We start from the raw sequence: 14,557 nt of genomic DNA, 5'->3' as shown, positions 1-14,557 counted from the left end.
GAATGAGAGGAGATGAAGTAGGGATGCAGATCTAGACAACTCCCTCCCCAAACCCTGCTGAAACATGGAGTCGATGCATGGGGAGAAGCTAGAGGAGGGTGTGTGTCAAAGAAGGTTTGCTTTTTAAGAAAAGACATGTTGCAATTCTTTGGCTGAGATGGAATGACTCAGTAGAGGACCAAAGATGAAGATGCAAGGAAGAGATGGGGCAGCTACAGGAGTCATGTTTGTGAGCAGATGAGGAAAGACAGGATCAAGGGCACAAGCGGAGAGGGTGGCCTGATACAAGTGCACAGATAGCCCATTCCCTTCATCAGCGGAAAAGAGGGTGTGCTGACAGTCTGGCAATTTGATGGTGAGAGGTGACCTCTGTTCTCCTTCAATAAAGAAGAGGATGAATTCTACCGCCATTCAAGTCCCCTTGGCCCCTCCAAATTCCTTGGATTCCATAGCCAATGAGGACAGAGTTTCAGTCTTTTTTAGTTAGATATTTTATACAGCCTTTCCCTTCAACAGGCTCCTACCCTATGATGCACTGTTTTCAGCTCTCAGGATCTTTCCTAAGGAAATTTTTAGATTGAGAAAACACTTATTCACAAAATATTTGTTATATATTATTTATAATAGTCATGGCTCTAATCACATAAAGAACCTAAATCAACAATAAGGAAGGTAATGACACGGAAAATTTCAATGTTAGATTTAAAAGAACATGTAGACTCTAAATAGAAGCACAAAAGGTAAAGGAAAATGTGAGCAATGATTGGCTTTTTTCTCAGCTTTATTGCGGTATAATTGACAAAACTGTAAGATTTTTAAAGGGTAGCATGTGACGATTTGATGTACGTATATGTTGACTTAGTTAACACATCCATCACCATATATATATTTGGTGGAGAATATTTAAGTTCTACTGTCTCAGTAACTTTCAATTATACAACACAGTGTTATTAACTACAGTCACCAAGTTCTACATTAGATCCTCAGACCTCATTCAGCTTATAACTAAACTTTCTACCATTTTACCAGACTCCCCCTATTTCCCCAACCCCCAGCCTCTGACAACTTTTCTACTCTGTTTCTATGAATTTGACCTTTTTTTTTAATTTCACACATAAGTGATACCACCCAGTATTTGTCTTTCTCTGTCTGGCTTATTCACAGTGATTAACTTTTAGTGGTATAATTCTTATTGGTTTTTTTTCTTCTTTCCACTTCTCTAAATTTTCCAGGTCTTCTATAATAATTATATATATTACTGTAAACACCAAATTCTCTACATTAAATTTCCATATACTTAAAAGATTCCTAATGGATGCATTTGGCTTCAAGTTTTTCTTTTCCTCCTGACATACGATCACTGACATTTATTGAGTACTTACAATAATTCAGACTCCCTTTACTGTATGATATCAGGCAAATTTCTTAATCTTCTGACCCTCATTTTCCTCATTTGTAAATGAGTATCCTTTTTCTCATCTGTAAAATGAGGATTTAATAAATTAGCACATGAATATATCTCAGAATAAAACTTGTAAGCACTCAATAACTGTAGATATTATTACTACTATTATTATTATTATTTCCATACATTACTTTGTCATATTTTGCTACTTATTCTATTGGTTCTTTTCATTCAAGGACATGAGACACATTTTTGGTCCTCTTTATATTTTCTTTTTTCAATTTAAGCCAAGACAATATCTTATATGGTCCCTCTCCTTTTCATTCTTTAATAGTATTATCAAGAAATGGAGCAATTCCTTGGGAGGACGTACCTTCAGCAGGTCCGTTTTCCTCAACAAGGGCAGATAGCTCGTTTCCACACACCTCCTCCTATATTGCAGTACGAGAACACTGTTAGGAACTGGGAGGTTTCGGTAGCCTTGGGAACAGCACCAATTCCCAGATATTTAATTTAGTTCCGGTCTCATCTAAATTGAAATTTTGACATAGCATTTTTCTCACACTAACTGTTTAGAGGGATTCTTTCCAATTTGTCTTTATTTATTGTGAAGTCAAGCCAAACCCCAGAGGTCTTTATGGCTGTTTTGGCAGTCACCAGGTGACGTTTTTCAATCACTCACACACGTGCTAATTTGAGATTACTGGTCCCTATAACTCTCCCCATATGACATTCCCACCCAAGAATTCCAATAGATGCCTCAGAGAAACTAAAGAGAAACAAAATGTCTTGTAGCATGTATGTGTGAATGATACTAGGTTTGTTTCAACTCCAGGGAAATGCAGAATTGAAAGTACTTTCATATCAGCAGAGCTTTTGTTCCTCTAGTTTGATATTTGTGCTGGTATGTGGCATCCTAAAGTTTGTTTTTGTTTCTTGTTCTACCCTAATTTTATGCTTTTTCACTCGCTTTCCCAATTTCTCCCTTTCTCAGGCATCCTGGCTTTGGTTTTTTATAACTTTGAGTTTTCTAAAAATTGCTTAAATGAATTTGCAAATCCCTCGATCCAGAGGTGATTCTGTGTAGCTTGCTGGTTTGATACACACAGCGTGTGATTTCACTAGGATGCTGTGATGTCACCCTATTAATTGTTGATGGGCTCACATGATCTGTGAATGTTTATGTCCAGAGTTTTTATTTCTCATCCTGATTTTGCCTTAGGAAAGCATGTTACAGAGAATCATTATTTTGATGGGAAAAATTTACTTAGTCCCAATTTTTAAAGACAGTCATTAGGAGTCAAACCAGCTCACAAAACACTGTCTATTCAAGGTGTGAATGTGTGTGAGGGAACAAATAAATCAATAATTAGCAGTAGCATTAATGTTGGAATACAAAAACAATCAGCTTAAAATCACATAACATGGTGTTCAGCAAAATATATTAAGAAGTAGCTGATGTGATTGGAAAAGTGTGAAATTTATGAATGGGACTTTACCCATAAGGACTTTAGAGGTAAAAAGCCTAAATATACTGGTGCTTTTGATGGTTTTTTTCTTAGTTAAATTTAATTTTTAAAGCCTCTTATGTCTCGAGACAAGTTATCTTATAAAATGTGCATTTTAGGGGACTTCCCTGGTGGTCCAGTGGTAAAGAATCCGCCTTCCAATGCAGGGGACATGGATTTGACTCTTGGTCAGGGAACTAAGATCCCACACGCCACGGGGCAACTAAGCCCTCTGCCACAACTACTGAGCCCATGCACCTCAACTAGAGAGCCTACGCACTCTGCAGCCTGTGTGCCACAACTAGAGAGAAGCCTCATGCCATGACAAATATCCCGCATGCCGCAAGGAAGACCCGACACAGCCAAAAAAAAAAAGTGTATTTTTGATAGGCTTAGAGATTAAGGGAATCATTGAAAGATAAGTAGTGAGTTTTCTTAGAAGAATGAGAAGATATGTAAAAGATATATTGGTAAATATGAGGAGATTAATTAAGATAAGGTGGTCTTTAGCTCCCTGATAGAACTGATAATTTAGGCTGAGAGAAGGCAGGGGGCTGGGGGGTCCCTGATGCAGCCTGCAGACCTCATGCCTAAGGTCGGAAGAGGAGGGCATAGTGCAGAGAGGAATTGACACAGACGCATGTAAATCAGATGGTGTTTACTCTGTAACCACAAGGAGTGTTTAGACTGGAAACTAGGATGTTTTCAAACAAGGTGTTCTTGATCAGTCTATATTACAGTGAGAAAAAACAAACACGCGCTGGAGGATTTTTTTGTACAATTTTTGTCCCCAGAGTGGCATCTGTGATCCTTTCTTACTTCTATAGCTGCTGAATTCTGCATTGAAGGTATTTGTCATGGGTAATACTCAGACTTTTCTTTCTTTGTAGAATATTTGATATTCAGTGGATTAGGAAGACTCACTGGGGAATTTTTGGGTTGTTCTCAAGACTTTGGCTAGAGTTCTCCTCCACATTCAATTAAAACAAGATTTATTTAAATATACATTTTACCAAAAAGATTACAAGGACTTTAAAATTTAATAAGTATCCTGTGCATTGGTGGTAGGAATGGAAACTAGTGCAATTGCTATAGAAAACAACATGGTGATTCCTCTTAAAATTGAAAATATTAGAACTACTATATGATCCAGCAATTCCATTCTGGGGATATATATCCAGAAGAATTGAAAGCAGGGTCTTGAAGAGATATTTGTACATCTTTGTCCATAGCTGCATTATTCACGATAGCCAGAAGACAGAAACGACACAAATGCCGATTAACAAATGAATGGATAAAGAAAATGGGATCTACACACACAATGGAACACTACCCAGCCATAAAAAGGAAGGAACCTCTGACACAGCCTGCAACGTGGGTGAACCCTGAGAACATTATGCTGTGTGAAATAAGCCAATAATAAAAAGAATATAATAAAAAGTGTATAATTCCACTTATATGAGGTATTTAGAGTAGCCACACTCATGGGAACAAAAAGGAAAATGGTGGTCTCCAAGGGCTGGGGAGAGGGGTAAAGGGGACTTATTTAATGGGTATAGAGTTTTAGTTTGCAAGATCGAACAGTCTGTAGCTCGACTACACAACCCTTGTGAATATACTCAACACTACTGACTCAGCTGCATACTGAAAATAGTTAAGATGGTAAATTTTATGTTACATGCATTTCACCACATTGAAAAAAAAAACTGAATGGGTGAAAGGAAGAAGTGATCTAGATGAGCTTAGAGATTTTTCCTCCTATGTCAACATTGATAATTCAACTGATATTTATATAGGGTTTTTTATTTAAAAGAGTGCATTATGTGTAATGTTTTTCTAGAATTAAACTATTCTCTAATATTTATAGACTAAAGCCTATCACTATTTTTGGCAAAATTCTTAAATATTTGCAGCGTCAAATAGTATAACACTGAACCAATGACGTTCTGTAATGCCGATGGTAAGACTTTTACATTTGTGCGTTTAGACTGAATTATCATGTACTTGTTGCAAATGAAAACTTATAAATTATATGGCCTTTTCTTTGCAATATACAGGATGTTTAAAATAAAATACAACCACTGAATTATTAAAAAGCAGACATGGGACTTCCTAGGTGGCGCAGTGGTTAGGAATCCGCCTACCAATGTAGGGTACATGGGTTTGAGCCCTGCTCGGGGAAGATTCCACGTGCCACAGAGCAACTAAGCCCGTGAGCCACAACTACTGAGCCAGCATGCCACCACTACTGAAGCCCGCACGCCTAGAGCCTGTGCTGCACAACAAAAGAAGCCACTACAATGAGGAGCCTGTGCACCACAATAAAGAGTATCCCCCGCTCACAACAACTAGAGAAAGCCCGTGTGCAGCAACGAAGACCCAATGCAGCTAATAAATAAATAAATTTACATTAAAAAAAGACATTTCTATTGTATTAAAATGGATCAGTTTGTGGTGAGTTCAAAATACTTAGCAAAAATATTTCATAGAAAAGACCTCTGAGTTTTACCCAGTTTCCATTCACTTTGTTTTCTTTGAGGCAGAAGTTACAACATCAGAAGAAATGATATAAAGAAAATAATCATGAATGCCAGTAAATTTTATATTGCGTGACATAGAGAAAATAGAGTTCTCATTGTAGGTTTATATAAACAGAACAGTTACAAACTATAAATGTTATACTCAGATTATGTCACTTGTATTCATTCATAGAAGTCCTTTAATTACATTGACTTTTGAAAACTATAAAATGCTTAGGATGAATGGACCTAGAGATTGTCATACTGAGTGAAGTAAGTCAGACAGAAAGACAAATATATGATATTGCTTATATGTGGAATCTGAGAAAAAAAAAGAGTACAAATGAATTTATTTACAAAACAGAAGCAGAGTCATGGATGTAGAAAACAAAATTATGGTTGCCGGGGATAAGGGGAGGGAGGGATACATTGGGAGATTGGGATTGACATCTACACACTAATATATACAAAACAGATAACTGAAAGGAACCTGCTTTATAGCACAGGGAACTCTGCTCAATACTCTGTAACGGCCTATCTGGGAAAAGAATCTATAAAAGAGTGGATATATGTCTATGTATAACTGATTCACTTTGCTGTACACCTGAAACTGACACAACATTATAATCAACTATACTCCAATAAAAATTTTTAAATAAGTAGAATAAAATAAAATGCTTAGAAAAATATCATATAATCTAAATATGAATTATTTAAGAAATATTTGAAACATCAGACAAGACCAGTTTTTAAACAGTCTTTAGGAAAATATTACGGAAAAGAAAAAATAGAATTCAAATACTTCTGTTATAACTAAATATACGTTACCTTCTCAAAACTGAAATAAGCAATGAATGTACAAATCAAATTTGTTATAAATGAACTGAAATAAAAGCTGCATCACAGTTATGCAGCATTTGTATAGGCATTTGTATAGGCATTTTTTAGGCTATTACCTAATGCCAAAATATTTTGTAAGCAGTAGTCTGTTATTTAACCTCTTGCAAAACCTGTTCTAAAAGGATATACACTAAATTTTTTTAATGATGAAGAAAATGTTAACTATGGATTTCTCTTTTTTTTCCTTTCCTTTTTACACACAGTTTTGTTTTGTTTTATTTTTTCTGCAAATGTTCTTAATCCTTTTCTATATGTGGCACCTATATTGTTTTCACTTTGGGGGTCTTGATTCATAAGGTATTATATAAATAATCTTTGATATCTGAGCATATAGATACAGAAGACTGTAAACCCTTTTTTTTTTTTTTGGCTTGTAGTTTTTTTTTTTTATAATTTTATTTATTTATTTATTATTTTTTGGGGGGTACACCAAGTTCAATCATCTGTTTTTATACACATATCCCCATATTCCCTCCCTTCCTTGACTCCCCCCGCCTCGAGTCCCCCCCACCCTCCCCGCCCCAGTCCTCTAAGGCATCTTCCATCCTCGAGTTGGACTCCCTTTGGACTGTAAACCCTTTTAAGTGCTAACCCTGGAGCAGATCCACAGCCGTTACTACTCCACTGGGCTATACCCTGGGGTAGGGGGAAGGAACAGGTGTTGTGACATTTCTTTTGTGTTCCTCTGAGTATGTCACACATTCAAAGCTCTCCTGGAAATATCTCATTCAGTTGTTCTTTAAGTGAATGATGAAAGAAAGAAAGATTGAGAGAGAAAGAGGACCCCAAGGAAGCTGCTAAATGTCCAGCTGACCTGACCTGCCAAGAGGAGACTCCAGGCTGAGATGTATCCCATCCCTCTTTTCTATGTGGGAATGTAGCGTCTAAGGGCAGATCACAGACAAATATCAGAATTCTCCTGGTAAACACAGCTCACTGTTTCTCACTATGATGTGTCAGTGTGATGTCAGAGATATTTTCAGACACTAGAAGGATTTAACTAGAGGAGAAAATCACAAGAAAGAAGTGAGCGGTGGTGTGGAGCTCAGCCGAGCCAGAGCTGGGCGGTGCCGGGGTAAGAACGGGACAGCCAGATGTGTAATTCCAACATCTGCTTCCTTAGATTCCTCTCCAAGTCCTGGTCAGAAAACTCCAAAACTGCCGTGAGTGGTTACGAGGCCTTTATCGGTGACCTTCCCTCCTCTCGGAAATGATGGAACTCACATCTCGTATAATGGACAGCAGGCATGCAGAGGGAAATACTACCTCCACCTTCCAGGGCTGTAAATAAAACTGCCTTTTGTTCCTGAGAGAACCACAGATCTCTGCCTTCCGCATCTGTTCGCTATATAAACACCCAGAACAAATGGTAGACGTTGCCTCACCCACAAAACATGCAGAAATACAGAGGACCCCCAAAGAACGGTATCCAACTCTCTCCTCCCATGATTGCGTGCGATCAAGGAGTCTCATGGGGAAAAAAAACAAATCTCAAATCCTTTCCACCACTTAAAAAATAATTGGTAAAAAATAGAATTCACACATTTTAGCTGAAAGGGGGAATATTTGTTATATTGTGGGTTTCACGGTGATCTTGTTTCTGTCTCACTTTATCATGGTCTCAGAGTGACCTTGTTGCATGGTCTGCGAGATGGTCATGTCCAGCAGAACCAGATGATGGGCCCGCCATGGGGGCCAGACCACTTCCCAGACATCACGGGCTGCTTTTTTCCTTCCTCAACTGTATCACTGAATCAGGGTCCACATTAGGTTCTCTCCTTTGATGTATTTCTTGTTTCTTTTAATCTTTAGAATTCTCTTTCCATTTCTTTTTTTCTTCTTCTTCTTCTTCTAACTTATTTGCTGAAGAAATCAAGCTGTTTGTCCTGGAGCAATTTTTATAGTTTAGGTTTTCCTGGTTATCTCCCACATGCTCCATTTCACATATTCATCAATCCTTTATTTCCTGTAAGTTAGTAGTTAGATCTATGGGCATGACTGAATTCAGATTCAGTGCTTTGCCAAGAATGCTTTATGGGCAGTGATGTGTTCCCTCAAGAGGCAGCACAGAACAGGCGAGCTGGCTCCTTTCGTGATGTTCATTAGGGGTTGTAAAAGGTGACGTCCTAGTTCTCTCTCTTCTTTTTTTATATTAGCTGGAATATATGTTGTCTATTTAAGTTTAGTGTCCCCAGCTATTTCACAAAGGACTGAAGATGTATATTAAAAGAATAGAAAATAAGATATTTGGAGACAGAACTCAGTTGAAATCATAATGGAAGCAACTGGATACAGTTCCAGCAATTCTGATACTTTCTTGGTTGAACTTTTGGTGCGCTAGAGATAATATGAAATGCCTATATTTGAATACTATGAAAAGGGCACATTTAGTGTGGTCAGCCAGGACGTAAAGAGATTGACAGTTTTCTGGAGTAAACTAGAGACATAAAATCTATACCTTTCTCCTGTGTAAAGAATATAGAAGATGTCTCCACACTGCTAAGTAGAGACTCATCCTTAACACAGCCACTTTGGGGTAAAATATACACGTGACCTGTGCCAAGCAGATTGAGAAGTGGAAGAATATCCTATAGTCTCTAATAATGAAGTACTTCTTGTCCCTGTGATAAGACCTCAAATTATCCAGAGTGTACTCTTGTTGCAAAAGGATAAACCAGGAAGGTTTATCTCTGTGTGTTTATGACACATTTCAGTTCAGAGCTCATCATTAGGTATCCTCCACAATAACTAGCATATATTCTATATGCTCTTAAGGTCATATTCTGCTATATTCTACCAACACCAAAGTATAAACATCAAAGAAATTTCAGTTCCATAGTATGTATTTAAATAAAGAAACTCATGGGACTTCCCTGGTGGCGCATTGGTTAAGAATCCACGTGCCAATTCAGGGTACACGGGTTCGAGTCCTGGTCCAGGAAGATCCCACAGGCCGTGGAGTGACTAAGCCTGTGCACCACAACTAATGAGCCTGCGCTCTGAAGCCTGCCAGCCACGACTATTGAGCCCACGTGCCACAACTACTGAAGCTCCTGCACCTAGAGCCCATGCTCTGCAACAAAAGAAGCCACCACAATAAGAAGCCTGTGCACCACATCAAAAAGTAGCCCCCGCTCTCTGCAGCTAGACAAAGCCCACGCGCAGCATCGAAGACCCAACACAGCCAATAAATAAATAAATTTATTTAAAAATAATAGCAAATAATTATAAAAACTCATATCTCCATATCAGTAGGGTCTCCTGCCCCTCCTGCTCTGTCCTTGAGATTAAGTTACGGGGTGCAAAGGAGACAGAAGGAACTTGGCAACAATTCCAGCTGCCTGGAGTCCTCCACTCAGGATACCCTGGCCTTGCTCTGTAACACTGATGGTCACTTAGATTCCCTGTCCCGTTGGGAACCATCTCTTAAAGGTATACTAGAAAGCTATCTAAACTCTGCTACTGTATTTTTCTGACATAATAAGCATAACTTATTGAACAGACCTAAATCTTTGATGAACTTAGAGTGCTTCAAAGTCATGATTTTGACACCAGCGACAGTGTTTTAGACAGGGAGCTGCAGGAGATTAGACAGATGCTTTACTGACCAAAGACAAGACCCTGGCATCTGCCTTTTGACTAAACCTCTGATACATGTCAGCTTTGTTTTGACTTGACTCTTGGTTTCTGAAGTGACACACGGCCCAAAGAAACACCAAAAGACCAACCACTGGGTTGCTTTTTAGGACAAATGAAATACTTGATAGAGTAGATCTATGCCATAAGTAAAACTTGACAAGGGAAATCACAGAATTGGAAAACTGGAAGAAATATTTAAGATGAACCCATTACATCCCATAGGTGAGGAAAACTGAAGTGACTTAACCGAAGGCATAGGGCCAGTCAGTAAGAGATCTAGAACTCATGTCCTTAACTCTGGATGCAAATTATCGAAGGCGATTTTTTTTAGCACTTAGTTGCTACACTGAACACTAAACACACTAATGAATGTGTAAATCTGTGGCGCATACATGAAATCTCTAGGGAAAAAAGGAAAATACAGAAATGTTTCAGAAAACTGCTACATTTAATGTTCACAATAGCAAGACACCAACATTTCACTTGGGTATAACTCATCATTTCATTATTGCCTCCCAGGGATACAATAAAGCTTGGGGAAAAATTGGTGTATTTGAAATTATGTGAATTCTAGGTCATCAGGGTACCACTCAGTGGATTTTTTTTTAAGCTCTTAATTGGAATATAATTGCTTTACACTCTTGTACCAGTTTCTGCTGTACAACAAAGTGAATCAGCTGTATTTATACATATATCCCCATATCCCCTCCCTTCCGCGACTCCCTCCCACCCTCCCTGTCCTGGCCCTCTAAGGCATCACCCATCATCGAATTGATCTCCCTTTGTTATACAGCAACTTCCCACTAGCTACCTATTTTACAGTTGGTAGTGTATATATGTCTATGCTACTCTCTCAGTTCGTCCCAGCTTCCCCTTCGCCCCCTGCCCACCCAACCCTGTGTCCTCCAGTCCATTCCCTGCATCTGCATCCTTATTCTTGCCCTGTCACTAGGTTCATCAGTACCATTGTTTTTTAGATTCCGTATATGTGAGTTAGCATACAGTATTTGTTTTTCTTTTTCTGGCTTACTTCACTCTGTATGACAGACTCTAGGTCTATCCACCTCATTACATATAGCTCCATTTCATTCCTTTTTATGGCTGAGTAATATTCCATTGTATCTATGTGCCACATCTTCTTTATCCATTCATCTGTTGATGGGCATTTAGGTTGCTTCCATGTCCTGGCTATTGTAAATAGTGCTGCAGTGAACATTATGGTACATTTTGTTTCTTTTTGGATTATAGTTTTATCCACTCAGTGGATTTTAACAATAATATAGCCACTGCTAGTCTAGGGCCACCAACCAAAAAGAAAAATGTTAATGGTTTTACAAATGTTTCCTAGTCAATAAAGAAAGGTCTGTTTTATAAAAATATCATAAATTCTCTTGTTATTCATTAAAATTAGATGATTCAAAAGGGATCTTCAGAGATGGCTGTGCTTAAATTAAAATGCAAAATCATGTTTAAAATCATTTGAATAATATTTAAGGAATAAATCAAAAAACTGTTCCTACAAAAGAAATGCAAACTGTTTTTAATTTAAAGCCATTTCCACCATCGCCAGGAACTCCCTTGTATGAGAGTCTAATTTGCTAATTAGATGGATAATACCCTTCTTCATTGTGAGTTATGGTTAATTAGATGTTACAACTGAACTACTAAGAGAGAACAGACCCCTTCAAGGGGCAGTCAACTAGATCATTATTCAGAGGCAAAGGGACCTAATTATTACTGCAAAGTTCAAATTAGAGGAATTTGAACACTTAGTGGACTCTCTTTGGGGTCAAACCTCATGAGATTAGCGAATTCATACCGGACAGTCTTTTCAATACATTAAAATGGGCTTTGATAAAAGAAAAATACACAGAATGAGGAAGTGTGGAGAGAGGGAAAGGCAACATGTAGAGATGCTCTTACCGAGCTCCGGAGAGTTTCCTGTAAACTAGAAAGTGTGGAAGCACAGATCCCGCGTTGCGATGACCCCTCGCGGGTGACCCACAACCTTCTGCTTCTTGCCTTGGGACACACGGGAGGCGAACCTCTTCTAGAAAGAAGCGCTTTCTCGTTCACAGCTCCAGAGAATTAATCCTCCTCTCCCCAAAATGAGACTCCTTTCATCCTTGGGGATCAGAGAGGAAAGCAGTGGATGCGCTCAGAGTGTCAAGATGGTACCCACAGTGGTACATTTGACAGGAGAACGGTCAGGTTTAAAAAAAGAGTAAAAAACACTATTTTGGTGGGTTTAACAAATGTTCATGATCTATTTTCAGTCCCCTATGACTGTGGGGACACTGTTATCATAAGACAGCATGCTCTGTGGTCCAAACAACTGATTTACAAATAAACTTAGAAAGTGACTGTGTTGGTATGTTGGTGACACAGAAAGATTTCAATGACTGAATACATTACAGTAATGAGATTATAAAGTTTTCCTAACCTTGATTACTGTGCGAAGTCCTAACAGAACACGGGCCTTGCAGGACTGGTACCCACAAAGCCCTCAGATCCATCACTGATGACTTATCATGCCTCTGACGGTACACAGTAAGCTCCAGGCTCCCTCACAGGTGGCACTGGGCTGTCCAGCCCTCGGGTATCTTCCTCTGCAGCTTGCACACAGGGGAAGGGGAAGAGGGAGCAACGGGGAGGGGACACAGCTCAGCTGGCTCAAAGCAGAGAGGGACAGGGTGCAGCCAGCCTCCTGGGTGAGACCCTGCCACACAGCCGTCTGCTCATACCTGCTCACTCATGGCGAGCCAAAACTGTTCTGTCTTTAAGTTGGCAATAAATGGAAGATGATGAATTATCAAAAGCTCACCAAAATAGAAAAGTCTATATTTTTCATCTTCCAGGCTTAGCATTCCAAGGCGTTCCTTCAGCTACTTAGAAATGCTGTTTCTCTTCCTGAGTACAAGTGACTTACTGGGGCCTCCAATTATCAGCTTAATAAATGTTTACTGAATGAGCCCTGTGGGGTCTGTAACCAAAAGCTTTACCCTCCCCCACCCTCTAAGAGGACAAAGATCCTCCCAGCTCGACCCCCACCAATTCAAGCTCAGGGAGTTTGCAGGACATACTCACATCCTTCACCATCACAGCCTTCCCACTCAGGTCGGTCCTGACTCCAAATCCTGTAAACTTTGCCTTCTAGAGTCTGATCTCCAGATCTCTGCTCATTACGGGAAAAACAAAAAATAGAGGGGTGCATATTTTGACCTAAAATATTCTTGTGAAAGACCCCCCCCACCAGTATTCTTTTATAGTAAAAATTAGAATGTGAACTATTTTAATTGACCCATTTGTACAAGATATTTATCGGGCAGTTAAGAAAAATAAAGGAAATTGAGAATTTTTTAAACATTTCACTAATAATAAGAAGCAATAAGAATAAGGATAAGGACTTCCCTGGCTGCCCAGTGGCTGCGACTCTGCACTTCCAGTGCTGGGGGTGCGGGTTCAGTCCCTGCTCAGGGAACTAGGGTCCCACATGCCGTGTAGTGCAGGCAAAAAAAAAAAAAGGATAAACCCTTACATGCAGAGAAACTCCAATGCAGAGTAATTCAAACATCTGTTAAACTGGAGAGCAGAAAAGAGATCATAAACCCTTCCATAGGAGGAGACAATAATAATGTTGCCTTTAATTGCAAACACGCAGAGAAAGTTTGAAAGGGAAACCTACAGAACAAATAGCGTGCTAAGATTCTGTTTCAATGAATATTAGACTATACTTGTTAGAAACTCCAGGAAAGCCCTCCTAATGTTTCAGATGTGAGAGACTGAAAGCAGAGGATGTAAATTATATGAGTACATACCCCACAGAAAGAAAGCCACCAGAACGCACTTACTTGGCATAAAAAAAGAACTGAGAGATTAATGCATTTTATCAAAGCCAGTAGGAAATGTTTTCGTCTGTAAGTCATCTGATTCGATTTTGTTCCCACTGTTTGTTTTTAATTAGTCAAAGAAACATCTCCAAATTTTTGTTTTCTAATCTTAGAGCTAAGTCCACAGTGGTTATGTAGCATCTCATCTCCCTGTCCCTTTTCATATCTAATTCTAATAGCAAATCAGTCACTTTTACACTTCAAATCAGAAGCCAGGGGTTGAACGTGCATGCCAGTTTGCTATTACCTTGCGGGAAAAAAATCTGTTTGGTTCCTGTTGATTTGAGAAGTATTTTTTTCTTTCCTGTGGTTTTATACACATTATTTTCAACACAGAGAACACTAGGTAAAGCTTTGCTGGAAGGGCCTTCTTGTTGGCAAGAGCACACATGCTGGAACGTTCACCCAACTTTGCCAGCAGGGACCCAGGGCTGATGCCCACGGCGCGGGCTGGCCAGGCTGCAGCCTGGTGGCCCCTGATCCACAGCGACTGTGGGGTGGAATGCCAGCGGGCCAGTGTCCTGACAAAGGGCAGTGTTTGCATCTTCCGGAGCATTCTGCAACTTGTAGAGTCCAGAGACCACTAGGTGTGAAGCCTTGCAAGTCTCTCCCCTTGAGATGAAACAAGGAGAAAATGGACTTTGGCTGGGCTTCACCATTCACACTCTCCTTGCACAAATGCCAGGGAATAATTCT

General features: G+C 39.3%; 1 protein-coding gene across 1 annotated transcript in view; it reads left to right on the top strand.

Annotated features, from left to right (window-relative positions):
* GALNTL6 (polypeptide N-acetylgalactosaminyltransferase like 6) overlaps nt 1-14,557 on the top strand; it is a 1,169,120-nt gene that overhangs the window by 952,877 nt on the left and 201,686 nt on the right. The gene's annotated exons all lie outside the window — the stretch shown is intronic.

This window comes from Hippopotamus amphibius, chromosome 2 (genome assembly GCF_030028045.1).
Source record: "Hippopotamus amphibius kiboko isolate mHipAmp2 chromosome 2, mHipAmp2.hap2, whole genome shotgun sequence".
Lineage (NCBI taxonomy): Eukaryota > Metazoa > Chordata > Mammalia > Artiodactyla > Hippopotamidae > Hippopotamus > Hippopotamus amphibius.
Note: the sequence above shows the minus strand (reverse complement) of the source record. Positions and strands in the feature narration are given on the sequence as shown.